Genomic DNA, 27024 nt, shown 5'->3' with positions numbered 1-27024 from the left:
CAGCCACAGGAAATGCATTTGTAAATGTAAGTTATAAACTAAGTTAGCATTGGACACAAATTACGATATATGTAAGCTAAGCCATGTTTCGAGCGAGCCAGGACTCGAACCTGGAATCTTCTGATCCGAAGTCAGACGCGTTATCCATTAAGCCACTTGCCCTTACACAGCATGCAACATTTATTGGACAGCGTTGGATCAAATAGGATATAGTATAACATGCTTACACCAGAAGCCAATTGAAAAGCCCTTAAGTGATCTAATATCTCAGCACTTGAAAAACTGCAGGTATATACTAGTGTACATTGTGGAGCTGCTGGAGACCATCAGGCCAACGCCAAAGCTTGATCTCCGAATGTTCAAAGTCAGCACAATGGTAAGTCTTATAGTCTCAAGTAAATTAAAACAACGAGCTAGCCAGGAGTCAAACCTGGAATCTTCTGATCCGTAGTCAGACGCGTTATCCATTGCGCCACTAACCCAGTGTTTCCCAGAATATACTGCACAGATCCAGACCATATGAGATGTACAGGAACACACATATGGAATAGCAATGAATTTGGATTGGTTTATCTTCTCTTTATCATCCAGAGTGCTGGTGTAGTTCTAGGTTCTTTCGGCCGTTTTCACAAAGGATGAGTTAGGGTATCCACAAGCTTTGGTGTACTGGTCTGAATATTCCTCACTGTAACAAATTGCAAACACCATGTTGCTCCTGTGTTTGGGTGATCCAGTTTATCCCTCAGCATGTTACTGTGTTTGAAAGCTATACGGTGATGTTGAAAATCCTTCTGATTTTCTAAGATACTGCTAAACCATGGTACAACAAAGACATGTTTTTGCGTTAGCATGTTGGACAGCCACAGGAAATGCATTTGTAAATGTAAGTTATAAACTAAGTTAGCATTGGACACAAATTACGATATATGTAAGCTAAGCCATGTTTCGAGCGAGCCAGGACTCGAACCTGGAATCTTCTGATCCGAAGTCAGACGCGTTATCCATTACGCCACTAGCCCTTACACAGCACGTAACATTTATTGGACAGCGTTGGATAAAATAGGATATAGTATAACATGCTTACACCAGAAGCCAATTGAAAAGCCCTTAAGTGATCTAATATCTCAGCACTTGAAAAACTGCAGGTATATACTAGTGTACATTGTGGAGCTGCTGGAGACCATCAGGCCAACGCCAAAGCTTGATCTCCGAATGTTCAAAGTCAGCACAATGGTAAGTCTTATAGTCTCAAGTAAATTAAAACAACGAGCTAGCCAGGAGTCGAACCTGGAATCTTCTGATCCGTAGTCAGACACGTTATCCATTGCGCCACTAACCCTGTGTGTCCCAGAATATACTGCACAGATCCAGACGATATGAGATGTACAGGAACACACGTATGGAATAGCAATGAATTTGGATTGGTTTATCTTCTCTTTATCATCCAGAGTGCTGGTGTAGTTCTAGGTTCTTTCGGCCGTTTTCACAAAGGATGAGTTAGGGTATCCACAAGCTTTGGTGTACTGGTCTGAATATTCCTCGCTGTAACAAATTGCAAAAACCATGTTGCTCCTGTGTTTGGGTGATCCAGTTTATCCCTCAGCATGTTACTGTGTTTGAAAGCTATACGGCGATGTTGAAAATCCTTCAGATTTTCTAAGATACTGCTAAACCTTGGTACAACAAAGACATGTTTTTGCGTTAGCATGTTGGACAGCAACAGGAAATGCATTTGTAAATGCAAGTTATAAACTAAGATAGCATTGGGCACAAATTACGATATATGTAAGATAAGCCATGTCTCGAGCGAGCCAGGACTCGAACCTGGAATCTTCTGATCCGAAGTCAGACGCATTATTCATTACGCCACTAGCCCTTACACAGCACACAACATTTATTGGACAGCGTTGGATAAAATAGGATATAGTATAACATGCTTACACCAGAAGCCAATTGAAAAGCCCTTAAGTGATCTAATATCTCAGCACTTGAAAAACTGCAGGTATATACTAGTGTACATTGTGGAGCTGCTGGAGACCATCAGGCCAACGCCAAAGCTTGATCTCCGAATGTTCAAAGTCAGCACAATGGTAAGTCTTATAGTCTCAAGTAAATTAAAACATCGAGCTAGCCAGGAGTCGAACCTGGAATCTTCTGATCCGTAGTCAGACACGTTATCCATTGCGCCACTAACCCTGTGTGTCCCAGAATATACTGCACAGATCCAGACGATATGAGATGTACAGGAACACACGTATGGAATAGCAATGAATTTGGATTGGTTTATCTTCTCTTTATCATCCAGAGTGCTGGTGTAGTTCTAGGTTCTTTCGGCCGTTTTCACAAAGGATGAGTTAGGGTATCCACAAGCTTTGGTGTACTGGTCTGAATATTCCTCACTGTAACAAATTGCAAACACCATGTTGCTCCTGTGTTTGGGTGATCCAGTTTATCCCTCAGCATGTTACTGTGTTTGAAAGCTATACGGTGATGTTGAAAATCCTTCTGATTTTCTAAGATACTGCTAAACCATGGTACAACAAAGACATGTTTTTGCATTAGCATGTTGGACAGCCACAGGAAATGCATTTGTAAATGTAAGTTATAAACTAAGTTAGCATTGGACACAAATTACGATATATGTAAGATAAGCCATGTTTCGAGCGAGCCAGGACTCGAACCTGGAATCTTCTGATCCGAAGTCAGACGCGTTATCCATTACGCCACTAGCCCTTACACAGCACGTAACATTTATTGGACAGCGTTGGATAAAATAGGATATAGTATAACATGCTTACACCAGAAGCCAATTGAAAAGCCCTTAAGTGATCTAATATCTCAGCACTTGAAAAACTGCAGGTATATACTAGTGTACATTGTGGAGCTGCTGGAGACCATCAGGCCAACGCCAAAGCTTGATCTCCGAATGTTCAAAGTCAGCACAATGGTAAGTCTTATAGTCTCAAGTAAATTAAAACAACGAGCTAGCCAGGAGTCGAACCTGGAATCTTCTGATCCGTAGTCAGACGCGTTATCCATTGCGCCACTAACCCTGTGTGTCCCAGAATATACTGCACAGATCCAGACGATATGAGATGTACAGGAACACACGTATGGAATAGCAATGAATTTGGATTGGTTTATCTTCTCTTTATCATCCAGAGTGCTGGTGTAGTTCTAGGTTCTTTCGGCCGTTTTCACAAAGGATGAGTTAGGGTATCCACAAGCTTTGGTGTACTGGTCTGAATATTCCTCACTGTAACAAATTGCAAACACCATGTTGCTCCTGTGTTTGGGTGATCCAGTTTATCCCTCAGCATGTTACTGTGTTTGAAAGCTATACGGCGATGTTGAAAATCCTTCTGATTTTCTAAGATACTGCTAAACCTTGGTACAACAAAGACATGTTTTTGCGTTAGCATGTTGGACAGCAACAGGAAATGCATTTGTAAATGCAAGTTATAAACTAAGATAGCATTGGGCACAAATTACGATATATGTAAGATAAGCCATGTCTCGAGCGAGCCAGGACTCGAACCTGGAATCTTCTGATGCGAAGTCAGACGCATTATCCATTACGCCACCAGCCCTTACACTGCACACATATGGAATAGCAATGAATTTGGATTGGTTTATCTTCTCTTTATCATCCAGAGTGCTGGTGTAGTTCTAGGTTCTTTCGGCCGTTTTCAGAAAGGACGAGTTAGGGTATCCACAAGCTTTGGTGTACTGGTCTGAATATTTCTCACTGTAACAAATTGCAAACACCATGTTGCTCCTGTGTTTGGGTGATCCAGTTTATCCCTCAGCATGTTACTGTGTTTGAAAGCTATACGGTGATGTTGAAAATCCTTCTGATTTTCTAAGATACTGCTAAACCATGGTACAACAAAGACATGTTTTTGCGTTAGCATGTTGCACAGCCACAGGAAATGCATTTGTAAATGTAAGTTATAAACTAAGTTAGCATTGGACACAAATTACGATATATGTAAGCTAAGCCATGTTTCGAGCGAGCCAGGACTCGAACCTGGAATCTTCTGATCCGAAGTCAGACGCGTTATCCATTACGCCACTAGCCCTTACACAGCACACAACATTTATTGGACAGCGTTGGATCAAATAGGATATAGTATAACATGCTTACACCAGAAGCCAATTGAAAAGCCCTTAAGTGATCTAATATCTCAGCACTTGAAAAACTGCAGGTATATACTAGTGTACATTGTGGAGCTGCTGGAGACCATCAGGCCAACGCCAAAGCTTGATCTCCGAATGTTCAAAGTCAGCACAATGGTAAGTCTTATAGTCTCAAGTAAATTAAAACAACGAGCTAGCCAGGAGTCAAACCTGGAATCTTCTGATCCGTAGTCAGACGCGTTATCCATTGCGCCACTAACCCAGTGTTTCCCAGAATATACTGCACAGATCCAGACCATATGAGATGTACAGGAACACACATATGGAATAGCAATGAATTTGGATTGGTTTATCTTCTCTTTATCATCCAGAGTGCTGGTGTAGTTCTAGGTTCTTTCGGCCGTTTTCACAAAGGACGAGTTAGGGTATCCACAAGCTTTGGTGTACTGGTCTGAATATTCCTCACTGTAACAAATTGCAAACACCATGTTGCTCCTGTGTTTGGGTGATCCAGTTTATCCCTCAGCATGTTACTGTGTTTGAAAGCTATACGGTGATGTTGAAAATCCTTCTGATTTTCTAAGATACTGCTAAACCATGGTACAACAAAGACATGTTTTTGCGTTAGCATGTTGCACAGCCACAGGAAATGCATTTGTAAATGTAAGTTATAAACTAAATTAGCGTTGGACACAAATTACAATATATGTAAGCTAAGCCATGTTTCGAGCGAGCCAAGACTCGAACCTGGAATCTTCTGATACGAAGTCAGACGCGTTATCCATTACGCCACTAGCCCTTACACAGCACGCAACATTTATTGGACAGCGTTGGATAAAATATGATATAGTATAACATGCTTACACCAGAAGCCAATTGAAAAGCCCTTAAGTGATCTAATATCTCAGCACTTGAAAAACTGCAGGTATATACTAGTGTACATTGTGGAGCTGCTGGAGACCATCAGGCCAACGCCAAAGCTTGATCTCCGAATGTTCAAAGTCAGCACAATGGTAAGTCTTATAGTCTCAAGTAAATTAAAACAACGAGCTAGCCAGGAGTCGAACCTGGAATCTTCTGATCCGTAGTCAGACGCGTTATCCATTGCGCCACTAACCCAGTGGTTCCCAGAATATACTGCACAGATCCAGACCATATGAGATGTACAGGAACACACATATGAAATAGCAATGAATTTGGATTGGTTTATCTTCTCTTTATCATCCAGAGCGCTGGTGTAGTTCTAGGTTCTTTCGGCCGTTTTCACAAAGGATGAGTTAGGGTATCCACAAGCTTTGGTGTACTGGTCTGAATATTCCTCACTGTAACAAATTGCAAACACCATGTTGCTCCTGTGTTTGGGTGATCCAGTTTATCCCTCAGCATGTTACTGTGTTTGAAAGCTATACGGCGATGTTGAAAATCCTTCTGATTTTCTAAGATACTGCTAAACCTTGGTACAACAAAGACATGTTTTTGCGTTAGCATGTTGGACAGCAACAGGAAATGCATTTGTAAATGCAAGTTATAAACTAAGATAGCATTGGGCACAAATTACGATATATGTAAGATAAGCCATGTCTCGAGCGAGCCAGGACTCGAACCTGGAATCTTCTGATCCGAAGTCAGACGCATTATTCATTACGCCACTAGCCCTTACACAGCACACAACATTTATTGGACAGCGTTGGATAAAATAGGATATAGTATAACATGCTTACACCAGAAGCCAATTGAAAAGCCCTTAAGTGATCTAATATCTCAGCACTTGAAAAACTGCAGGTATATACTAGTGTACATTGTGGAGCTGCTGGAGACCATCAGGCCAACGCCAAAGCTTGATCTCCGAATGTTCAAAGTCAGCACAATGGTAAGTCTTATAGTCTCAAGTAAATTAAAACAACGAGCTAGCCAGGAGTCGAACCTGGAATCTTCTGATCCGTAGTCAGACGCGTTATCCATTGCGCCACTAACCCTGTGTGTCCCAGAATATACTGCACAGATCCAGACGATATGAGATGTACAGGAACACACGTATGGAATAGCAATGAATTTGGATTGGTTTATCTTCTCTTTATCATCCAGAGTGCTGGTGTAGTTCTAGGTTCTTTCGGCCGTTTTCACAAAGGATGAGTTAGGGTATCCACAAGCTTTGGTGTACTGGTCTGAATATTCCTCACTGTAACAAATTGCAAACACCATGTTGCTCCTGTGTTTGGGTGATCCAGTTTATCCCTCAGCATGTTACTGTGTTTGAAAGCTATACGGCGATGTTGAAAATCCTTCTGATTTTCTAAGATACTGCTAAACCTTGGTACAACAAAGACATGTTTTTGCGTTAGCATGTTGGACAGCAACAGGAAATGCATTTGTAAATGCAAGTTATAAACTAAGATAGCATTGGGCACAAATTACGATATATGTAAGATAAGCCATGTCTCGAGCGAGCCAGGACTCGAACCTGGAATCTTCTGATACGAAGTCAGACGCGTTATCCATTACGCCACTAGCCCTTACACAGCACGCAACATTTATTGGACAGCGTTGGATAAAATATGATATAGTATAACATGCTTACACCAGAAGCCAATTGAAAAGCCCTTAAGTGATCTAATATCTCAGCACTTGAAAAACTGCAGGTATATACTAGTGTACATTGTGGAGCTGCTGGAGACCATCAGGCCAACGCCAAAGCTTGATCTCCGAATGTTCAAAGTCAGCACAATGGTAAGTCTTATAGTCTCAAGTAAATTAAAACAACGAGCTAGCCAGGAGTCGAACCTGGAATCTTCTGATCCGTAGTCAGACGCGTTATCCATTGCGCCACTAACCCAGTGGTTCCCAGAATATACTGCACAGATCCAGACCATATGAGATGTACAGGAACACACATATGAAATAGCAATGAATTTGGATTGGTTTATCTTCTCTTTATCATCCAGAGCGCTGGTGTAGTTCTAGGTTCTTTCGGCCGTTTTCACAAAGGATGAGTTAGGGTATCCACAAGCTTTGGTGTACTGGTCTGAATATTCCTCACTGTAACAAATTGCAAACACCATGTTGCTCCTGTGTTTGGGTGATCCAGTTTATCCCTCAGCATGTTACTGTGTTTGAAAGCTATACGGCGATGTTGAAAATCCTTCTGATTTTCTAAGATACTGCTAAACCTTGGTACAACAAAGACATGTTTTTGCGTTAGCATGTTGGACAGCAACAGGAAATGCATTTGTAAATGCAAGTTATAAACTAAGATAGCATTGGGCACAAATTACGATATATGTAAGATAAGCCATGTCTCGAGCGAGCCAGGACTCGAACCTGGAATCTTCTGATCCGAAGTCAGACGCATTATTCATTACGCCACTAGCCCTTACACAGCACACAACATTTATTGGACAGCGTTGGATAAAATAGGATATAGTATAACATGCTTACACCAGAAGCCAATTGAAAAGCCCTTAAGTGATCTAATATCTCAGCACTTGAAAAACTGCAGGTATATACTAGTGTACATTGTGGAGCTGCTGGAGACCATCAGGCCAACGCCAAAGCTTGATCTCCGAATGTTCAAAGTCAGCACAATGGTAAGTCTTATAGTCTCAAGTAAATTAAAACAACGAGCTAGCCAGGAGTCGAACCTGGAATCTTCTGATCCGTAGTCAGACACGTTATCCATTGCGCCACTAACCCTGTGTGTCCCAGAATATACTGCACAGATCCAGACGATATGAGATGTACAGGAACACACGTATGGAATAGCAATGAATTTGGATTGGTTTATCTTCTCTTTATCATCCAGAGTGCTGGTGTAGTTCTAGGTTCTTTCGGCCGTTTTCACAAAGGATGAGTTAGGGTATCCACAAGCTTTGGTGTACTGGTCTGAATATTCCTCACTGTAACAAATTGCAAACACCATGTTGCTCCTGTGTTTGGGTGATCCAGTTTATCCCTCAGCATGTTACTGTGTTTGAAAGCTATACGGCGATGTTGAAAATCCTTCTGATTTTCTAAGATACTGCTAAACCTTGGTACAACAAAGACATGTTTTTGCGTTAGCATGTTGGACAGCAACAGGAAATGCATTTGTAAATGCAAGTTATAAACTAAGATAGCATTGGGCACAAATTACGATATATGTAAGATAAGCCATGTCTCGAGCGAGCCAGGACTCGAACCTGGAATCTTCTGATGCGAAGTCAGACGCATTATCCATTACGCCACCAGCCCTTACACTGCACACATATGGAATAGCAATGAATTTGGATTGGTTTATCTTCTCTTTATCATCCAGAGTGCTGGTGTAGTTCTAGGTTCTTTCGGCCGTTTTCAGAAAGGACGAGTTAGGGTATCCACAAGCTTTGGTGTACTGGTCTGAATATTTCTCACTGTAACAAATTGCAAACACCATGTTGCTCCTGTGTTTGGGTGATCCAGTTTATCCCTCAGCATGTTACTGTGTTTGAAAGCTATACGGTGATGTTGAAAATCCTTCTGATTTTCTAAGATACTGCTAAACCATGGTACAACAAAGACATGTTTTTGCGTTAGCATGTTGCACAGCCACAGGAAATGCATTTGTAAATGCAAGTTATAAACTAAGTTAGCATTGGACACAAATTACGATATATGTAAGCTAAGCCATGTTTCGAAGGAGCCAGGACTCGAACCTGGAATCTTCTGATCCGAAGTCAGACGCGTTATCCATTACGCCACTAGCCCTTACACAGCACACAACATTTATTGGACAGCGTTGGATCAAATAGGATATAGTATAACATGCTTACACCAGAAGCCAATTGAAAAGCCCTTAAGTGATCTAATATCTCAGCACTTGAAAAACTGCAGGTATATACTAGTGTACATTGTGGAGCTGCTGGAGACCATCAGGCCAACGCCAAAGCTTGATCTCCGAATGTTCAAAGTCAGCACAATGGTAAGTCTTATAGTCTCAAGTAAATTAAAACAACGAGCTAGCCAGGAGTCAAACCTGGAATCTTCTGATCCGTAGTCAGACGCGTTATCCATTGCGCCACTAACCCAGTGTTTCCCAGAATATACTGCACAGATCCAGACCATATGAGATGTACAGGAACACACATATGGAATAGCAATGAATTTGGATTGGTTTATCTTCTCTTTATCATCCAGAGTGCTGGTGTAGTTCTAGGTTCTTTCGGCCGTTTTCACAAAGGACGAGTTAGGGTATCCACAAGCTTTGGTGTACTGGTCTGAATATTCCTCACTGTAACAAATTGCAAACACCATGTTGCTCCTGTGTTTGGGTGATCCAGTTTATCCCTCAGCATGTTACTGTGTTTGAAAGCTATACGGTGATGTTGAAAATCCTTCTGATTTTCTAAGATACTGCTAAACCATGGTACAACAAAGACATGTTTTTGCGTTAGCATGTTGCACAGCCACAGGAAATGCATTTGTAAATGTAAGTTATAAACTAAATTAGCGTTGGACACAAATTACAATATATGTAAGCTAAGCCATGTTTCGAGCGAGCCAAGACTCGAACCTGGAATCTTCTGATACGAAGTCAGACGCGTTATCCATTACGCCACTAGCCCTTACACAGCACGCAACATTTATTGGACAGCGTTGGATAAAATATGATATAGTATAACATGCTTACACCAGAAGCCAATTGAAAAGCCCTTAAGTGATCTAATATCTCAGCACTTGAAAAACTGCAGGTATATACTAGTGTACATTGTGGAGCTGCTGGAGACCATCAGGCCAACGCCAAAGCTTGATCTCCGAATGTTCAAAGTCAGCACAATGGTAAGTCTTATAGTCTCAAGTAAATTAAAACAACGAGCTAGCCAGGAGTCGAACCTGGAATCTTCTGATCCGTAGTCAGACGCGTTATCCATTGCGCCACTAACCCAGTGGTTCCCAGAATATACTGCACAGATCCAGACCATATGAGATGTACAGGAACACACATATGGAATAGCAATGAATTTGGATTGGTTTATCTTCTCTTTATCATCCAGAGCGCTGGTGTAGTTCTAGGTTCTTTCGGCCGTTTTCACAAAGGATGAGTTAGGGTATCCACAAGCTTTGGTGTACTGGTCTGAATATTCCTCACTGTAACAAATTGCAAACACCATGTTGCTCCTGTGTTTGGGTGATCCAGTTTATCCCTCAGCATGTTACTGTGTTTGAAAGCTATACGGCGATGTTGAAAATCCTTCAGATTTTCTAAGATACTGCTAAACCTTGGTACAACAAAGACATGTTTTTGCGTTAGCATGTTGGACAGCAACAGGAAATGCATTTGTAAATGCAAGTTATAAACTAAGATAGCATTGGGCACAAATTACGATATATGTAAGATAAGCCATGTCTCGAGCGAGCCAGGACTCGAACCTGGAATCTTCTGATCCGAAGTCAGACGCATTATTCATTACGCCACTAGCCCTTACACAGCACACAACATTTATTGGACAGCGTTGGATAAAATAGGATATAGTATAACATGCTTACACCAGAAGCCAATTGAAAAGCCCTTAAGTGATCTAATATCTCAGCACTTGAAAAACTGCAGGTATATACTAGTGTACATTGTGGAGCTGCTGGAGACCATCAGGCCAACGCCAAAGCTTGATCTCCGAATGTTCAAAGTCAGCACAATGGTAAGTCTTATAGTCTCAAGTAAATTAAAACAACGAGCTAGCCAGGAGTCGAACCTGGAATCTCCTGATCCGTAGTCAGACACGTTATCCATTGCGCCACTAACTCTGTGTGTCCCAGAATATACTGCACAGATCCAGACGATATGAGATGTACAGGAACACACGTATGGAATAGCAATGAATTTGGATTGGTTTATCTTCTCTTTATCATCCAGAGTGCTGGTGTAGTTCTAGGTTCTTTCGGCCGTTTTCACAAAGGATGAGTTAGGGTATCCACAAGCTTTGGTGTACTGGTCTGAATATTCCTCACTGTAACAAATTGCAAACACCATGTTGCTCCTGTGTTTGGGTGATCCAGTTTATCCCTCAGCATGTTACTGTGTTTGAAAGCTATACGGTGATGTTGAAAATCCTTCTGATTTTCTAAGATACTGCTAAACCATGATACAACAAAGACATGTTTTTGCGTTAGCATGTTGGACAGCCACAGGAAATGCATTTGTAAATGTAAGTTATAAACTAAGTTAGCATTGGACACAAATTACGATATATGTAAGCTAAGCCATGTTTCGAGCGAGCCAGGACTCGAACCTGGAATCTTCTGATCCGAAGTCAGACGCGTTATCCATTACGCCACTAGCCCTTACACAGCACACAACATTTATTGGACAGCGTTGGATCAAATAGGATATAGTATAACATGCTTACACCAGAAGCCAATTGAAAAGCCCTTAAGTGATCTAATATCTCAGCACTTGAAAAACTGCAGGTATATACTAGTGTACATTGTGGAGCTGCTGGAGACCATCAGGCCAACGCCAAAGCTTGATCTCCGAATGTTCAAAGTCAGCACAATGGTAAGTCTTATAGTCTCAAGTAAATTAAAACAACGAGCTAGCCAGGAGTCGAACCTGGAATCTTCTGATCCGTAGTCAGACACGTTATCCATTGCGCCACTAACCCTGTGTGTCCCAGAATATACTGCACAGATCCAGACGATATGAGATGTACAGGAACACACGTATGGAATAGCAATGAATTTGGATTGGTTTATCTTCTCTTTATCATCCAGAGTGCTGGTGTAGTTCTAGGTTCTTTCGGCCGTTTTCACAAAGGATGAGTTAGGGTATCCACAAGCTTTGGTGTACTGGTCTGAATATTCCTCACTGTAACAAATTGCAAACACCATGTTGCTCCTGTGTTTGGGTGATCCAGTTTATCCCTCAGCATGTTACTGTGTTTGAAAGCTATACGGCGATGTTGAAAATCCTTCTGATTTTCTAAGATACTGCTAAACCTTGGTACAACAAAGACATGTTTTTGCGTTAGCATGTTGGACAGCAACAGGAAATGCATTTGTAAATGCAAGTTATAAACTAAGATAGCATTGGGCACAAATTACGATATATGTAAGATAAGCCATGTCTCGAGCGAGCCAGGACTCGAACCTGGAATCGTCTGATGCGAAGTCAGACGCATTATTCATTACGCCACTAGCCCTTACACAGCACACAACATTTATTGGACAGCGTTGGATAAAATAGGATATAGTATAACATGCTTACACCAGAAGCCAATTGAAAAGCCCTTAAGTGATCTAATATCTCAGCACTTGAAAAACTGCAGGTATATACTAGTGTACATTGTGGAGCTGCTGGAGACCATCAGGCCAACGCCAAAGCTTGATCTCCGAATGTTCAAAGTCAGCACAATGGTAAGTCTTATAGTCTCAAGTAAATTAAAACAACGAGCTAGCCAGGAGTCGAACCTGGAATCTTCTGATCGGTAGGAACACGTTATCCATTGCGCCACTAACTCTGTGTGTCCCAGAATATACTGCACAGATCCAGACGATATGAGATGTACAGGAACACACGTATGGAATAGCAATGAATTTGGATTGGTTTATCTTCTCTTTATCATCCAGAGTGCTGGTGTAGTTCTAGGTTCTTTCGGCCGTTTTCACAAAGGATGAGTTAGGGTATCCACAAGCTTTGGTGTACTGGTCTGAATATTCCTCACTGTAACAAATTGCAAACACCATGTTGCTCCTGTGTTTGGGTGATCCAGTTTATCCCTCAGCATGTTACTGTGTTTGAAAGCTATACGGTGATGTTGAAAATCCTTCTGATTTTCTAAGATACTGCTAAACCATGGTACAACAAAGACATGTTTTTGCGTTAGCATGTTGGACAGCCACAGGAAATGCATTTGTAAATGTAAGTTATAAACTAAGTTAGCATTGGACACAAATTACGACATATGTAAGATAAGCCATGTCTCGAGCAAGCCAGGACTCGAACCATTATGATCCGAAGTCAGACGCGTCATCCATTACGCCACTAGCCCTTACACAGCACACAACATTTATTGGACAGCGTTGGATCAAATAGGATATAGTATAACATGCTTACACCAGAAGCCAATTGAAAAGCCCTTAAGTGATCTAATATCTCAGCACTTGAAAAGCTGCAGGTATATACTAGTGTACATTGTGGAGCTGCTGGAGACCATCAGGCCAACGCCAAAGCTTGATCTCCGAATGTTCAAAGTCAGCACAATGGTAAGTCTTATAGTCTCAAGTAAATTAAAACAACAAGCTAGCCAGGAGTCGAATCCTGGAATCTTCTGATCCGTAGTCAGACACGTTATCCATTGCGCCACTAACCCTGTGTGTCCCAGAATATACTGCACAGATCCAGACGATATGATATGTACAGGAACACACGTATGGAATAGCAATGAATTTGGATTGGTTTATCTTCTCTTTATCATCCAGAGTGCTGAGGTTTATCCCTCAGCATGTTACTGTGTTTGAAAGCTATACGGTGATGTTGAAAATCTTTATCATCCAGAGTGCTGGTGTAGTTCTTTCGGCCGTTTTCCCAAAGGACGAGTTAGGGTATCCACAAGCTTTGGTGTACTGGTCTGAATATTCCTCACTGTAACAAATTGCAAACACCATGTTGCTCCTGTGTTTGGGTGATCCAGTTTATCCCTCAGCATGTTACTGTGTTTGAAAGCTATAAGGTGATGTTGAAAATCCTTCTGATTTTCTAAGATACTGCTAAACCTTGGTACAACAAAGACATGTTTTTGCGTTAGCATGTTGGACAGCAACAGGAAATGCAAGTTATAAACTAAGTTAGCATTGGGCACAAATTACGATATATGTAAGATAAGCCATGTCTCGAGGGAGCCAGGACTCGAACCTGGAATCTTCTGATGCGAAGTCAGACGCGTTACCCATTACGCCACTAGCCCTTACACAGCACACAACATTTATTGGACAGCGTTGGATAAAATAGGATATAGTATAACATGCTTACACCAGAAGCCAATTGAAAAGCCCTGAAGTGATCTAATATCTCAGCACTTGAAAAACTGCAGGTATATACTAGTGTACATTGTGGAGCTGCTGGAGACCATCAGGCCAACGCCAAAGCTTGATCTCCGAATGTTCAAAGTCAGCACAATGGTAAGTCTTATAGTCTCAAGTAAATTAAAACAACGAGCTAGCCAGGAGTCGAACCTGGAATCTTCTGATCCGTAGTCAGACGCGTTATCCATTGCGCCACTAACCCTGTGTTTCCCAGAATATACTGCACAGATCCAGACGATATGAGATGTACAGGAACACACATATGGAATAGCAATGAATTTGGATTGGTTTATCTTCTCTTTATCATCCAGAGTGCTGGTGTAGTTCTAGGTTCTTTCGGCCGTTTTCACAAAGGATGAGTTAGGGTATCCACAAGCTTTGGTGTACTGGTCTGAATATTCCTCACTGTAACAAATTGCAAACACCATGTTGCTCCTGTGTTTGAGTGATCCAGTTTATCCCTCAGCATGTTACTGTGTTTGAAAGCTATACGGCGATGTTGAAAATCCTTCTGATTTTCTAAGATACTGCTAAACCATGGTACAACAAAGACATGTTTTTGCGTTAGCATGTTGCACAGCCACAGGAAATGCATTTGTAAATGCAAGTTATAAACTAAGTTAGCATTGGGCACAAATTACGATATATGTAAGATAAGCCATGTCTCGAGCGAGCCAGGACTCGAACGTGTAACTTCTGATCCGAAGTCAGACGCCTTATCCATTACGCCACCAGCTCTTACACTGCACACATATGGAATAGCAATGAATTTGGATTGGTTTATCTTCTCTTTATCATCCAGAGTGCTGGTGTAGTTCTAGGTTCTTTCGGCCGTTTTCACAAAGGACGAGTTAGGGTATCCACAAGCTTTGGTGTACTGGTCTGAATATTCCTCACTGTAACAAATTGCAAACACCATGTTGCTCCTGTGTTTGGGTGATCCAGTTTATCCCTCAGCATGTTACTGTGTTTGAAAGCTATACGGCGATGTTGAAAATCCTTCTGATTTTCTAAGATACTGCTAAACCATGGTACAACAAAGACATGTTTTTGAGTTAGCATGTTGGACAGCAACAGGAAATGCAAGTTATAAACTAAGTTAGCATTGGGCACAAATTACGATATATGTAAGATAAGCCATGTCTCGAGCGAGCCAGGACTCGAACCTGGAATCTTCTGATCCGATGTCAGACGCGTTACCCATTACGCCACTAGCCCTTACACAGCACACAACATTTATTGGACAGCGTTGGATAAAATAGGATATAGTATAACATGCTTACACCAGAAGCCAATTGAAAAGCCCTGAAGTGATCTAATATCTCAGCACTTGAAAAACTGCAGGTATATACTAGTGTACATTGTGGAGCTGCTGGAGACCATCAGGCCAACGCCAAAGCTTGATCTCCGAATGTTCAAAGTCAGCACAATGGTAAGTCTTATAGTCTCAAGTAAATTAAAACAACGAGCTAGCCAGGAGTCGAACCCGGAATCTTCTGAACCGTAGTCAGACGCGTTATCCATTGCGCCACTAACCCTGTGTTTCCCAGAATATACTGCACAGATCCAGACGATATGAGATGTACAGGAACACACGTATGGAATAGCAATGAATTTGGATTGGTTTATCTTCTCTTTATCATCCAGAGTGCTGGTGTAGTTCTAGGTTCTTTCGGCCGTTTTCACAAAGGATGAGTTAGGGTATCCACAAGCTTTGGTGTACTGGTCTGAATATTCCTCACTGTAACAAATTGCAAACACCATGTTGCTCCTGTGTTTGAGTGATCCAGTTTATCCCTCAGCATGTTACTGTGTTTGAAAGCTATACGGCGATGTTGAAAATCCTTCTGATTTTCTAAGATACTGCTAAACCATGGTACAACAAAGACATGTTTTTGCGTTAGCATGTTGCACAGCCACAGGAAATGCATTTGTAAATGCAAGTTATAAGCTAAGTTAGCATTGGGCACAAATTACGATATATGTAAGATAAGCCATGTCTCGAGCGAGCCAGGACTCGAACGTGTAACTTCTGATCCGAAGTCAGACGCCTTATCCATTACGCCACCAGCTCTTACACTGCACACATATGGAATAGCAATGAATTTGGATTGGTTTATCTTCTCTTTATCATCCAGAGTGCTGGTGTAGTTCTAGGTTCTTTCGGCCGTTTTCACAAAGGACGAGTTAGGGTATCCACAAGCTTTGGTGTACTGGTCTGAATATTCCTCACTGTAACAAATTGCAAACACCATGTTGCTCCTGTGTTTGGGTGATCCAGTTTATCCCTCAGCATGTTACTGTGTTTGAAAGCTATACGGCGATGTTGAAAATCCTTCTGATTTTCTAAGATACTGCTAAACCATGGTACAACAAAGACATGTTTTTGAGTTAGCATGTTGGCCAGCCACAGGAAATGCATTTGTAAATGTAAGTTATAAACTAAGTTAGCATTGGACACAAAATACTACATATGTAAGATAAGCCAAGTCTCGAGCGAGCCAGGACTCGAACCTGGAATCTTCTGATCCGAATTCAGACGCATTATTCATTACGCCACTAGCCCTTACACAGCACACAACATTTATTGGACAGCGTTGGATAAAATAGGATATAGTATAACATGCTTACACCAGAAGCCAATTGAAAAGCCCTTAAGTGATCTAATATCTCAGCACTTGAAAAACTGCAGGTATATACTAGTGTACATTGTGGAGCTGCTGGAGACCATCAGGCCAACGCCAAAGCTTGATCTCCGAATGTTCAAAGTCAGCACAATGGTAAGTCTTATAGTCTCAAGTAAATTAAAACAACGAGCTAGCCAGGAGTCAAACCTGGAATCTTCTGATCTGTAGTCAGACGCGTTATCCATTGCGCCACTAACCCAGTGTTTCCCAGAATATACTGCACAGATCCAGACCATATGAGATGTACAGGAACACACATATGGAATAGCAATGAATTTGGATTGGTTTATCTTCTCTTTATCATCCAGAGTGCTGGTGTAGTTCTAGGTTCTTTCGGCCGTTTTCACAAAGGATGAGTTAGGGTATCCACAAGCTTTGGTGTACTGGTCTGAATATTCCTCACTGTAACAAATTGCAAACACCATGTTGCTCCTGTGTTTGGGTGATCCAGTTTATCCCTCAGCATGTTACTGTGTTTGAAAGCTATACGGTGATGTTGAAAATCCTTCTGATTTTCTAAGATACTGCTAAACCATGGTACAACAAAGACATGTTTTTGCGTTAGCATGTTGCACAGCCACAGGAAATGCATTTGTAAATGTAAGTTATAAACTAAGTTAGCATTGGACACAAATTACGATATATGTAAGATAAGCCATGTCTCGAGCGAGCCAGGACTCAAACCTGGAATCTTCTGATCCGAAGTCAGATGCGTTATCCATTACGCCACTAGCCCTTACACAGCACACAACATTTATTGGACAGCGTTGGATAAAATAGGATATAGTATAACATGCTTACACCAGAAGCCAATTGAAAAGCCCTTAAGTGATCTAATATCTCAGCACTTGAAAAACTGCAGGTATATACTAGTGTACAATGTGGAGCTGCTGGAGACCATCAGGCCAACGCCAAAGCTTGATCTCCAATATTCAAAGTCAGCACAATGGTAAGTCTTATAGTCTCAAGTAAATTAAAACAATGAGCTAGCCAGGAGTTGAACCTGGAATCTTCTGATCCATAGTCAGACACGTTATCCATTGCGCCACTAACCCTGTGTGTCCCATAATATACTGCACAGATCCAGACGATATGAGATGTACAGGAACATAAATTAATTTGGATTGGTTCATCTTCTCTATCATTCAGAGTGCTGGTGTAGTTCTAGGTTATTTCGGCCGTTTTCCCAAAGGACGAGTTAGGGTATCCACAAGCTTTGGCGTACTGGTCTGAATATTCCTCACTGTAACAAATTGCAAACACCGTGTTGCTCCTGTGTTTGGTTGATCCAGTTCATCCCTCAGCATGTTACTGTGTTTGAAAGCTATACGGTGATGTTGAAAATCCTTCTGATTTTCTAAGATACTGCTAAACCATGGTACAACAAAGACATGTTTTTGCGTTAGCATGTTGGACAGGAAAATGGTCTCGGGAAAAGGTCCCGCTGGCGGCAGCCTTTTGCTGCCGCACCGCTGCGTCCTGTGAGTATGCTGCCTATTCCCCCTAGATGGGAACTGCAGCTAAGCTCCTTGTGCGTTGTCGGTTTTTTCCGCCAGTAAGCAGTTTTCTAACCAAGAACAGGGTACCTTGTTTTATTGTTAGTAGAGAACTTATTGCTGAGAGATATCAACATCTTACCAGCAACTAAGCGGATGCCTTGACAAGTAACAGATTTGCAATGGTGTCACATTTTTCCGCGCGGTATAGGCACTTTGGTGGCTTTTACTCGGTGTGTCCGAGTGCTGAGTTTGATCTGAATGCGTAACCAGATGGAGAATACAGAGAATTACTGGCCTGGGGCATCCTGACATCATGTCCGGTTGAGGTGGTTTGTTCCCCGTGAAGAAGTCTTTGACCATCAGCCAGATTAGTAAGTCTGTGAAGGAGGGCACTGTCTCTGGCCACCGCAAGACATACTTACCTGGCAGGGGAGATACCATGATCAACCAGGCGGTTCACCCAGGGCGAGGTCGCAACCATTGCACTCCGGAGGCGCTGACACCTGCGAATTCCCCAAATGTGGGAATCTCGACTGCATAATTTCTGGTAGTGGGGGACTGCGTTCGCGCTCTCCCCTCATCGCGCTGTGCAATACAAATGGATGGCTAAAACGACGCAGTGACGGGGTTCAAAGGTAACACTGCGTACGAGTAAGGTTGGCTTGAGGGGCCAACATTTGGCTTCCATCCCGCTCGACACGGATTCTGTGGCTAAAAACTCAGAAACCGGTTGGTTGACGACGGAGCTGTTTTGCACAATTTGACTTTGAAGTCTCCACTTTGCTCATCCTAAACACAAGTACGAGCAGAGAAGACCTTTGTAACCCTTGGTCTTTCAAAAGACAAGAAGACATGATGTCGTGCGATATTTAACTGTTGAACAGACAAGTTCCTTTGTTGTAGTTGGTCCTATGGTGTTAGCGATTGGTCATAAAGATCCAGAACCGCGATGCAGACATGCGGCAGAGGGGAGCAGTGGGTCCGTTGTGGCGCCTGGTGGTCATCGCTTCTCGGCCTTTTGGCTAAGATCAAGTGTAGTATCTGTTCTTATCAGTTTAATATCTGATACGTCCCCTACCTGGGGACCATATATTAAATTGATTTTTGGAGCAGGGAGATGGAATAGGGGCTTGCTCCGTCCACTCCACGCATCGACCCGGTATTGCAGTACATCCGGGAACGGTGCACCTCTTTCGACCTGTAGGAAGGAAAATGGTGTCGGGAAAAGGTCCCGCTGGCGGCAGCCTTTTGCTGCCGCACCGCTGCGTCCTGTGAGTATGCTGCCTATTCCTGAGATGGGAACGAAGCTAAGCTCCTTGTGCTTTGTCGTTTTTTTCCGCCAGTAAGCAGTTTTCTAACCAAGAACAGGGTACCTTGTTTTATTGTTAGTAGAGAACTTATTGCTGAGAGATATCAACATCTTACCAGCAACTAAGCGGATGCCTTGACAAGTAACAGATTTGCAATGGTGTCACATTTTTCCGCGCGGTATAGGCACTTTGGTGGCTTTTACTCGGTGTGTCCGAGTGCTGAGTTTGATCTGAATGCGTAACCAGATGGAGAATACAGAGAATTACTGGCCTGGGGCATCCTGACATCATGTCCGGTTGAGGTGGTTTGTTCCCCGTGAAGAAGTCTTTGACCATCAGCCAGATTAGTAAGTCTGTGAAGGAGGGCACTGTCTCTGGCCACCGCAAGACATACTTACCTGGCAGGGGAGATACCATGATCAACCAGGCGGTTCACCCAGGGCGAGGTCGCAACCATTGCACTCCGGAGGCGCTGACACCTGCGAATTCCCCAAATGTGGGAATCTCGACTGCATAATTTCTGGTAGTGGGGGACTGCGTTCGCGCTCTCCCCTCAACGCGCTGTGCAATACAAATGGATGGCTAAAACGACGCAGTGACGGGGTTCAAAGGTAACACTGCGTACGAGTAAGGTTGGCTTGAGGGGCCAACATTTGGCTTCCATTCCGCTCGACACGGATTCTGTGGCTAAAAACTCAGAAACCGGTTGGTTGACGACGGAGCTGTTTTGCACAATTTGACTTTGAAGTCTCCACTTTGCTCATCCTAAACACAGGTACGAGCAGAGAAGACCTTTGTAACCCTTGGTCTTTCAAAAGACAAGAAGACATGATGTCGTGCGATATTTAACTGTTGAACAGACAAGTTCCTTTGTTGTAGTTGGTCCTATGGTGTTAGCGATTGGTCATAAAGATCCAGAACCGCGATGCAGACATGCGGCAGAGGGGAGCAGTGGGTCCGTTGTGGCGCCTGGTGGTCATCGCTTCTCGGCCTTTTGGCTAAGATCAAGTGTAGTATCTGCTCTTATCAGTTTAATATCTGATACGTCCCCTACCCGGGGACCATATATTAAATTGATTTTTGGAGCAGGGAGATGGAATAGGGGCTTGCTCCGTCCACTCCACGCATCGACCTGGTATTGCAGTACATCCGGGAACGGTGCACCTCTTTCGACCTGTAGGAAGGAAAATGGTGTCGGGAAAAGGTCCCGCTGGCGGCAGCCTTTTGCTGCCGCACCGCTGCGTCCTGTGAGTATGTTGCCTATTCCCCCTAGATGGGAACGAAGCTAAGCTCCTTGTGCTTTGTCGGTTTTTTCCGCCAGTAAGCAGTTTTCTAACCAAGAACAGGGTACCTTGTTTTATTGTTAGTAGAGAACTTATTGCTGAGAGATATCAACATCTTACCAGCAACTAAGCGGATGCCTTGACAAGTAACAGATTTGCAATGGTGTCACATTTTTCCGCGCGGTATAGGCACTTTGGTGGCTTTTACTCGGTGTGTCCGAGTGCTGAGTTTGATCTGAATGCGTAACCAGATGGAGAATACAGAGAATTACTGGCCTGGGGCATCCTGACATCATGTCCGGTTGAGGTGGTTTGTTCCCCGTGAAGAAGTCTTTGACCATCAGCCAGATTAGTAAGTCTGTGAAGGAGGGCACTGTCTCTGGCCACCGCAAGACATACTTACCTGGCAGGGGAGATACCGTGATCAACCAGGCGGTTGACCCAGGGCGAGGTCGCAACCATTGCACTCCGGTGGCGCTGACACCTGCGAATTCCCCAAATGTGGGAATCTCGACTGCATAATTTCTGGTAGTGGGGGACTGCGTTCGCGCTCTCCCCTCATCGCGCTGTGCAATACAAATGGATGGCTAAAACGACGCAGTGACGGGGTTCAAAGGTAACACTGCGTACGAGTAAGGTTGGCTTGAGGGGCCAACATTTGGCTTCCATCCCGCTTGACACGGATTCTGTGGCTAAAAACTCAGAAACCGGTTGGTTGACGACGGAGCTGTTTTGCACAATTTGACTTTGAAGTCTCCACTTTGCTCATCCTAAACACAGGTACGAGCAGAGAAGACCTTTGTAACCCTTGGTCTTTCAAAAGACAAGAAGACATGATGTCGTGCGATATTTAACTGTTGAACAGACAAGTTCCTTTGTTGTAGTTGGTCCTATGGTGTTAGCGATTGGTCATAAAGATCCAGAACCGCGATGCAGACATGCGGCAGAGGGGAGCAGTGGGTCCGTTGTGGCGCCTGGTGGTCATCGCTTCTCGGCCTTTTGGCTAAGATCAAGTGTAGTATCTGTTCTTCTCAGTTTAATATCTGATACGTCCCCTACCCGGGGACCATATATTAAATTGATTTTTGGAGCAGGGAGATGGAATAGGGGCTCTGTCCACTCCACGCAGCGACCCGGTATTGCAGTACATCCGGGAACGGTGCACCTCTTTCGACCTGTAGGAAGGAAAATGGTGTCTGGAAAAGGTCCCGCTGGCGGCAGCCTTTTGCTGCCGCACCGCTGCGTCCTGTGAGTATGCTGCCTATTCCCCCTAGATGGGAACGAAGCTAAGCTCCTTGTGCTTTGTCGTTTTTTTCCGCCAGTAAGCAGTTTTCTAACCAAGAACAGGGTACCTTGTTTTATTGTTAGTAGAGAACTTATTGCTGAGAGATATCAACATCTTACCAGCAACTAAGCGGATGCCTTGACAAGTAACAGATTTGCAATGGTGTCACATTTTTCCGCGCGGTATAGGCACTTTGGTGGCTTTTACTCGGTGTGTCCGAGTGCTGAGTTTGATCTGAATGCGTAACCAGATGGAGAATACAGAGAATTACTGGCCTGGGGCATCCTGACATCATGTCCGGTTGAGGTGGTTTGTTCCCCGTGAAGAAGTCTTTGACCATCAGCCAGATTAGTAAGTCTGTGAAGGAGGGCACTGTCTCTGGCCACCGCAAGACATACTTACCTGGCAGGGGAGATACCGTGATCAACCAGGCGGTTCACCCAGGGCGAGGTCGCAACCATTGCACTCCGGTGGCGCTGACACCTGCGAATTCCCCAAATGTGGGAATCTCGACTGCATAATTTCTGGTAGTGGGGGACTGCGTTCGCGCTCTCCCCTCGTCGCGCTGTGCAATACAAATGGATGGCTAAAACGACGCAGTGACGGGGTTCAAAGGTGCGCACTGCGTACGAGTAAGGTTGGCTTGAGGGGCCAACATTTGGCTTCCATCCCGCTCGACACGGATTCTGTGGCTAAAAACTCAGAAACCGGTTGGTTGACGACGGAGCTGTTTTGCACAATTTGACTTTGAAGTCTCCACTTTGCTCATCCTAAACACAGGTACGAGCAGAGAAGACCTTTGTAACCCTTGGTCTTTCAAAAGACAAGAAGACATGATGTCGTGCGATATTTAACTGTTGAACAGACAAGTTCCTTTGTTGTAGTTGGTCCTATGGTGTTAGCGATTGGTCATAAAGATCCAGAACCGCAATGCAGACATGCGGCAGAGGGGAGCAGTGGGTCCGTTGTGGCGCCTGGTGGTCATCGCTTCTCGGCCTTTTGGCTAAGATCAGTATATAACTTATCGTGACCAGATTTAGACCTTATCGCTGATTTTTTTTGTATTTGGAAAGTTATCGACCGACTGTTCTTTGTTTTTTTTTGTTTCCTTTCTACAGGTACAGAGTTTCTACTCCTCCTGGGAGGTGAGTGTGTTTCGTAGGTAGGGCCCTTTGGGGCATGTTGCTTTGTCCAGACTCACGGCACATGTGCTTTTGTGAGTTTGTGACAAAATGGCGGACATATTGTCGGCCAGAGTAGGTGTGCGAAGGCACTGCTGTGTACGCTTCACCTTGCGTATGAAGGAAGGGAGGGTAATTGAAATGTCTCGTTTGGACTTTTCCAGGAAAATGATTGCAGGTGTGTTGGGGTATGTGGCGGGAGATATAAATTGTTTGGTGGGGCTTCCAGGGAGAAGAGGGTTCGACGTGAGCTTCAAGAGCCCGCTTCTTTTGGCAGCTTTTTGGAGCAAGTACGAGAATGCCAAGGGGAAGTTTGAAATGTTCAATGTGGAGAGACTGACTGACGATTCAGTAAAGACTGTGTTTTTGAAAATGTTTAATGAGACAGTGGAGGCGGAGGATATTCTTACCTGGCTGGCTCGTTACTGCCAGACAAGGGGCCCAGTGCAGAAGGTATTGGACATAGATGGGATTTGGACAGGGAGCTGGCGGGTCCCTGTGAGGCTCGTTGAGGATAGGACCGGCTATGGGGGGTTCAGACAGCTGCCTACTATGATTGTGCTAGGGGAGGACCGGGGGTTGGTGTTTTACCAGGGGCAGCCGAAGCTGTGTAGGAAATGTGGGGAGTATGGTCACCTGGCAGCGGGGTGTAAAGCAATTGTTTGCTCCAAATGTCGAGAGGTGGGGCACATGGCAGCTGATTGCCCGACAGGGAGGCGTTGCAACCTCTGTGGCTCAGCTACGCACATGTTCCGAAACTGCCCAGACTCCTTTGCAAACAGAGCAAGGAAAGCAGGGGCAGCGGATACGGAGCAGCATAGGGAGGAGGAGACGGCCAGAGTGCAGGAGGAAGCTGTGAGAGCAGAAGGGGGCGAGGAAGGCCCAGATAGTGAAAGGGAGGAGGAGGAAGAGGTTAGAGTTACCGCCGATGGGGCAGGAAAGGGGGGTGTGGTTGGAGGAAGGGGGGAATATGCTGCTGAAGTGGGGGGTGGTGAGGGTGTAGATGGTGGGAGTGGTGGCACGGCGTATGTGGTAGGATGTGAGGGGGAGAGCGAGGAGGAGGTCGGAGAAAGCAGCAGGCTGCAGGTGAGACTCAGGCAGCTGAGAATGAATGAGGTAGAGGGTGATAGGAATGTGGGAGATAAAAACGTGGGGGAAGTAAAGGAAGCACTGGTGGGACCACTGTCTGATTCGTCAGAGTCAGACTCGGCCTCCATGGTAACGGTATCCGAGGACGACATCAGTGATAGCGTGGAGGCAACACTGTTGAAGAGGGGGGCGGAGGGCAAAACCGAAAATGGGGGAGTAAGGAAAAAACGGAGGAGTGGGGTGAGGGAGAGGTGGGGTCTGAGGGGACAATCAAACAGCGAGAGGTCAGGGTGCTCCCCAGTGTATCCTGTGCAGTCCCCAAACCGAATCCCGTACGTGAGCGAGACTGATGTCCCCTCAAGTAGTTCACCTGCGGATGACCCAGGAGGTGGTGGTGCAACCTAAGAGGGGAGCAATGGGGAGGTGTCTAAAAGTATCCACTTGTTTGGTGTGGGATTGGTTTGGGTGTTTTTCACTGTCCTTAATGTAAAAATGGGAAACCAGCACATGCCACTCACAGTGGCCACCATCAATGTATGCAGGGTGACAACTGTAAGGAGGGCAAGAACTGTTTTGTCAGCATTGGAGGGTGTGCAGGCAGACGTGGTTTGTCTGCAGGAATGCGCGCTTCCATATCGCCCCTCCTACGGACATTGGGAGTCCATGTGGCGACTGGGGCCGTCGCTTTGGAGCGGCTCGGCAGAAAACAGGTGTGATGGGGTGGCAGTTCTGGTAAAAAACAAGGGAATACAGGTGACGGGGAGCACAGTGGTGGTTTGTGGTAGGGCACTGTTCTTATCACTGTCATTTAATGGGATGAGTTTCAACCTTGTTAACGTTTATTGTTCACCCTTAAAGAAGGAGAGGTGGGAATTGCTGCAGGAGCTCCCCGCCTACCTTCTGGGACGGGCCCCGGTGATATTGGCGGGGGATTTCAATTGTGTTCTGAGCAGGCTGGGACGTAAAGGGGTGGGGGAGGATTTTAAGGTGGACAAGACCTCGTTCTACTTACAGCGACTCCTGATGGATTTCAAGCTCCAGGACATGTATGCTGCCCTCAACCCGGGAAAGGAGGGGTTTACCTGGCAGACGAGGGATGGGACCCGTGCGTCGAGGATTGACTTCCTCTTTGCCAGGGGGTTTGCAGGTCTGACTGCATCTCTGAGCCCAGTATTCTTTTCAGACCATTCCCTGCTGAGCTGCTCCCTGTCCGTGAAGTCGGGAGTAGCGGTGGGCAGAGGTTTATGGAAGCTGAACTGTCGGCTGTTGGAAGACCGAGCAGTAGCGAAGGCCTTCAGAGAACAATACAAAGACTGGCAGTCCCTCCAAGTTTTTTTTGATACACGGGCTGAGTGGTGGGAGGAGGTAAAAACAAGGATCAAGGGTTTTTTCATTCAACAGGGGAGAAGGAGGAGGGCGAAGGAGGGCAGGGTGTGGGGGGGGTTACAGAGACGTTTGAACAGGTACGCTGACTTGGTACACATGGGCTTTGATTTTGGTGAGGATTTGGACGAGGTGAAGAAAGAGATGGCGACTTTAGCAGAAAATAAGAGCAGAGCCATAATGTTTAGGTGTAAGGAGAAGGAGATAGATGAAGGGGAGAAATGCACCAGGTACTTCTTTAAAAAGATCTTATCGCGGCGTGTGCTAATGACAGGCCTGAAGGGGGAGGATGGGGAAATTAGGAGCGACACGAAGGGCATGTTGGGGGTGGTGGAGAGGTTTTACTCTGAGGTATTTGGGAATAAAGAGGTAGAGGAGGAGAGGATGGGGGAGGTACTGGAGTTTGTCGATGGGGTGGTGCGTGACACAAGGGGATTGGAGAACGGGATAGGGAAGGAGGAGCTGGTGGAAAGCCTTCACTCGTTCAAAAAAGGGAGGGCCCCGGGGTCAGATGGGCTGCCTTGTGAGTTTTATTTGGGATTTTGGGATGTGCTTAGTTCTGATTTGCTAGCAGTCTTTGAGGAGTTTGAGAAGCTCAGTATCCTACCGAAGAGCTTTCGGGAGGGGGTGGTCACTCTCCTTTTCAAGAAGGGAGAGAGGGAGGACATAAAGAATTGGCGACCTATCACCTTGCTCAACTTTGACTTTAAACTGTACAGCAAGATCTTAACCCGCAGGATGAAGACTGTGCTAGGTGACGTGATCCACCCGGATCAAACCTGCGCCGTTGCTGGCAGGAGGATCACGGACAGCCTCTTGCTGGTAAGGGACGCCATCGGGTACGCAAGGGACAGAGACATCCGGCTCGCCGTGGTGAACCTGGATTTCGAGAAGGCGTATGATCGGGTTTCGCACTACTACATGTTCCAGGTATTGAAGAGGATGGGTTTTCCGGGGGGCTTCTTGGCGAGGGTGGGGCTGCTCTATACGAGTGTGCAAAGCAAGGTGATGGTGAACGGGTGTCTGTCGAAGGCGGTGAACGTCAACTGTGGCGTCCGCCAGGGTTGCCCGCTGTCGCCGCTCCTGTTCGTGTGCTGCATGGAGCCACTGGCACAAGTTTTGAGGAGGGATACCCGGC

General features: G+C 44.7%; 30 non-coding genes across 30 annotated transcripts; 7 read left to right on the top strand and 23 right to left on the bottom strand.

Annotated features, from left to right (window-relative positions):
• Positions 1-89: 89 nt before the first annotated feature.
• On the bottom strand, positions 90-162 carry trnar-ucg (transfer RNA arginine (anticodon UCG)). The gene has a single exon. It is a non-coding gene; the product is annotated as a tRNA-Arg (tRNA).
• A 247-nt stretch (positions 163-409) lies between these two features.
• Positions 410-482, bottom strand: trnar-acg (transfer RNA arginine (anticodon ACG)). The gene has a single exon. It is a non-coding gene; the product is annotated as a tRNA-Arg (tRNA).
• Positions 483-946: 464 nt separating this feature from the next.
• trnar-ucg (transfer RNA arginine (anticodon UCG)) lies at positions 947-1019 on the bottom strand. Its single transcript has one exon. It is a non-coding gene; the product is annotated as a tRNA-Arg (tRNA).
• A 247-nt stretch (positions 1020-1266) lies between these two features.
• trnar-acg (transfer RNA arginine (anticodon ACG)) lies at positions 1267-1339 on the bottom strand. Its single transcript has one exon. It is a non-coding gene; the product is annotated as a tRNA-Arg (tRNA).
• A 784-nt stretch (positions 1340-2123) lies between these two features.
• Positions 2124-2196, bottom strand: trnar-acg (transfer RNA arginine (anticodon ACG)). Its single transcript has one exon. It is a non-coding gene; the product is annotated as a tRNA-Arg (tRNA).
• Positions 2197-2660: 464 nt separating this feature from the next.
• Positions 2661-2733, bottom strand: trnar-ucg (transfer RNA arginine (anticodon UCG)). The gene has a single exon. It is a non-coding gene; the product is annotated as a tRNA-Arg (tRNA).
• Positions 2734-2980: 247 nt separating this feature from the next.
• On the bottom strand, positions 2981-3053 carry trnar-acg (transfer RNA arginine (anticodon ACG)). Its single transcript has one exon. It is a non-coding gene; the product is annotated as a tRNA-Arg (tRNA).
• Positions 3054-4009: 956 nt separating this feature from the next.
• On the bottom strand, positions 4010-4082 carry trnar-ucg (transfer RNA arginine (anticodon UCG)). Its single transcript has one exon. It is a non-coding gene; the product is annotated as a tRNA-Arg (tRNA).
• Positions 4083-4329: 247 nt separating this feature from the next.
• On the bottom strand, positions 4330-4402 carry trnar-acg (transfer RNA arginine (anticodon ACG)). The gene has a single exon. It is a non-coding gene; the product is annotated as a tRNA-Arg (tRNA).
• A 784-nt stretch (positions 4403-5186) lies between these two features.
• On the bottom strand, positions 5187-5259 carry trnar-acg (transfer RNA arginine (anticodon ACG)). The gene has a single exon. It is a non-coding gene; the product is annotated as a tRNA-Arg (tRNA).
• A 784-nt stretch (positions 5260-6043) lies between these two features.
• trnar-acg (transfer RNA arginine (anticodon ACG)) lies at positions 6044-6116 on the bottom strand. Its single transcript has one exon. It is a non-coding gene; the product is annotated as a tRNA-Arg (tRNA).
• A 464-nt stretch (positions 6117-6580) lies between these two features.
• On the bottom strand, positions 6581-6653 carry trnar-ucg (transfer RNA arginine (anticodon UCG)). Its single transcript has one exon. It is a non-coding gene; the product is annotated as a tRNA-Arg (tRNA).
• A 247-nt stretch (positions 6654-6900) lies between these two features.
• Positions 6901-6973, bottom strand: trnar-acg (transfer RNA arginine (anticodon ACG)). Its single transcript has one exon. It is a non-coding gene; the product is annotated as a tRNA-Arg (tRNA).
• Positions 6974-7757: 784 nt separating this feature from the next.
• Positions 7758-7830, bottom strand: trnar-acg (transfer RNA arginine (anticodon ACG)). The gene has a single exon. It is a non-coding gene; the product is annotated as a tRNA-Arg (tRNA).
• Positions 7831-9106: 1276 nt separating this feature from the next.
• Positions 9107-9179, bottom strand: trnar-acg (transfer RNA arginine (anticodon ACG)). The gene has a single exon. It is a non-coding gene; the product is annotated as a tRNA-Arg (tRNA).
• Positions 9180-9963: 784 nt separating this feature from the next.
• Positions 9964-10036, bottom strand: trnar-acg (transfer RNA arginine (anticodon ACG)). The gene has a single exon. It is a non-coding gene; the product is annotated as a tRNA-Arg (tRNA).
• A 784-nt stretch (positions 10037-10820) lies between these two features.
• On the bottom strand, positions 10821-10893 carry trnar-acg (transfer RNA arginine (anticodon ACG)). Its single transcript has one exon. It is a non-coding gene; the product is annotated as a tRNA-Arg (tRNA).
• Positions 10894-11357: 464 nt separating this feature from the next.
• Positions 11358-11430, bottom strand: trnar-ucg (transfer RNA arginine (anticodon UCG)). Its single transcript has one exon. It is a non-coding gene; the product is annotated as a tRNA-Arg (tRNA).
• A 247-nt stretch (positions 11431-11677) lies between these two features.
• trnar-acg (transfer RNA arginine (anticodon ACG)) lies at positions 11678-11750 on the bottom strand. Its single transcript has one exon. It is a non-coding gene; the product is annotated as a tRNA-Arg (tRNA).
• Positions 11751-14298: 2548 nt separating this feature from the next.
• Positions 14299-14371, bottom strand: trnar-acg (transfer RNA arginine (anticodon ACG)). Its single transcript has one exon. It is a non-coding gene; the product is annotated as a tRNA-Arg (tRNA).
• A 1263-nt stretch (positions 14372-15634) lies between these two features.
• trnar-acg (transfer RNA arginine (anticodon ACG)) lies at positions 15635-15707 on the bottom strand. Its single transcript has one exon. It is a non-coding gene; the product is annotated as a tRNA-Arg (tRNA).
• A 1275-nt stretch (positions 15708-16982) lies between these two features.
• Positions 16983-17055, bottom strand: trnac-aca (transfer RNA cysteine (anticodon ACA)). Its single transcript has one exon. It is a non-coding gene; the product is annotated as a tRNA-Cys (tRNA).
• A 783-nt stretch (positions 17056-17838) lies between these two features.
• Positions 17839-17911, bottom strand: trnah-aug (transfer RNA histidin (anticodon AUG)). The gene has a single exon. It is a non-coding gene; the product is annotated as a tRNA-His (tRNA).
• Positions 17912-18769: 858 nt separating this feature from the next.
• Positions 18770-18934, top strand: LOC142995638 (U1 spliceosomal RNA). Its single transcript, XR_012961538.1, has one exon. It is a non-coding gene; the product is annotated as a U1 spliceosomal RNA (small nuclear RNA).
• A 423-nt stretch (positions 18935-19357) lies between these two features.
• LOC142995672 (U2 spliceosomal RNA) lies at positions 19358-19548 on the top strand. The gene has a single exon (XR_012961572.1). It is a non-coding gene; the product is annotated as a U2 spliceosomal RNA (small nuclear RNA).
• A 507-nt stretch (positions 19549-20055) lies between these two features.
• LOC142995637 (U1 spliceosomal RNA) lies at positions 20056-20220 on the top strand. Its single transcript, XR_012961537.1, has one exon. It is a non-coding gene; the product is annotated as a U1 spliceosomal RNA (small nuclear RNA).
• A 423-nt stretch (positions 20221-20643) lies between these two features.
• LOC142995744 (U2 spliceosomal RNA) lies at positions 20644-20834 on the top strand. Its single transcript, XR_012961643.1, has one exon. It is a non-coding gene; the product is annotated as a U2 spliceosomal RNA (small nuclear RNA).
• Positions 20835-21343: 509 nt separating this feature from the next.
• On the top strand, positions 21344-21508 carry LOC142995788 (U1 spliceosomal RNA). The gene has a single exon (XR_012961682.1). It is a non-coding gene; the product is annotated as a U1 spliceosomal RNA (small nuclear RNA).
• A 423-nt stretch (positions 21509-21931) lies between these two features.
• On the top strand, positions 21932-22118 carry LOC142995756 (U2 spliceosomal RNA). The gene has a single exon (XR_012961655.1). It is a non-coding gene; the product is annotated as a U2 spliceosomal RNA (small nuclear RNA).
• Positions 22119-22627: 509 nt separating this feature from the next.
• On the top strand, positions 22628-22792 carry LOC142995777 (U1 spliceosomal RNA). Its single transcript, XR_012961671.1, has one exon. It is a non-coding gene; the product is annotated as a U1 spliceosomal RNA (small nuclear RNA).
• The last annotated feature ends 4232 nt before the right edge of the window (positions 22793-27024 follow it).

The sequence above is a fragment of the Genypterus blacodes genome, unplaced genomic scaffold, assembly GCF_046128005.1.
Source record: "Genypterus blacodes isolate CSIRO-AG114 ecotype Tasmania unplaced genomic scaffold, CSIRO-AGI_Gbla_v1 ptg000033l_1, whole genome shotgun sequence".
Lineage (NCBI taxonomy): Eukaryota > Metazoa > Chordata > Actinopteri > Ophidiiformes > Ophidiidae > Genypterus > Genypterus blacodes.
Note: the sequence above shows the minus strand (reverse complement) of the source record. Positions and strands in the feature narration are given on the sequence as shown.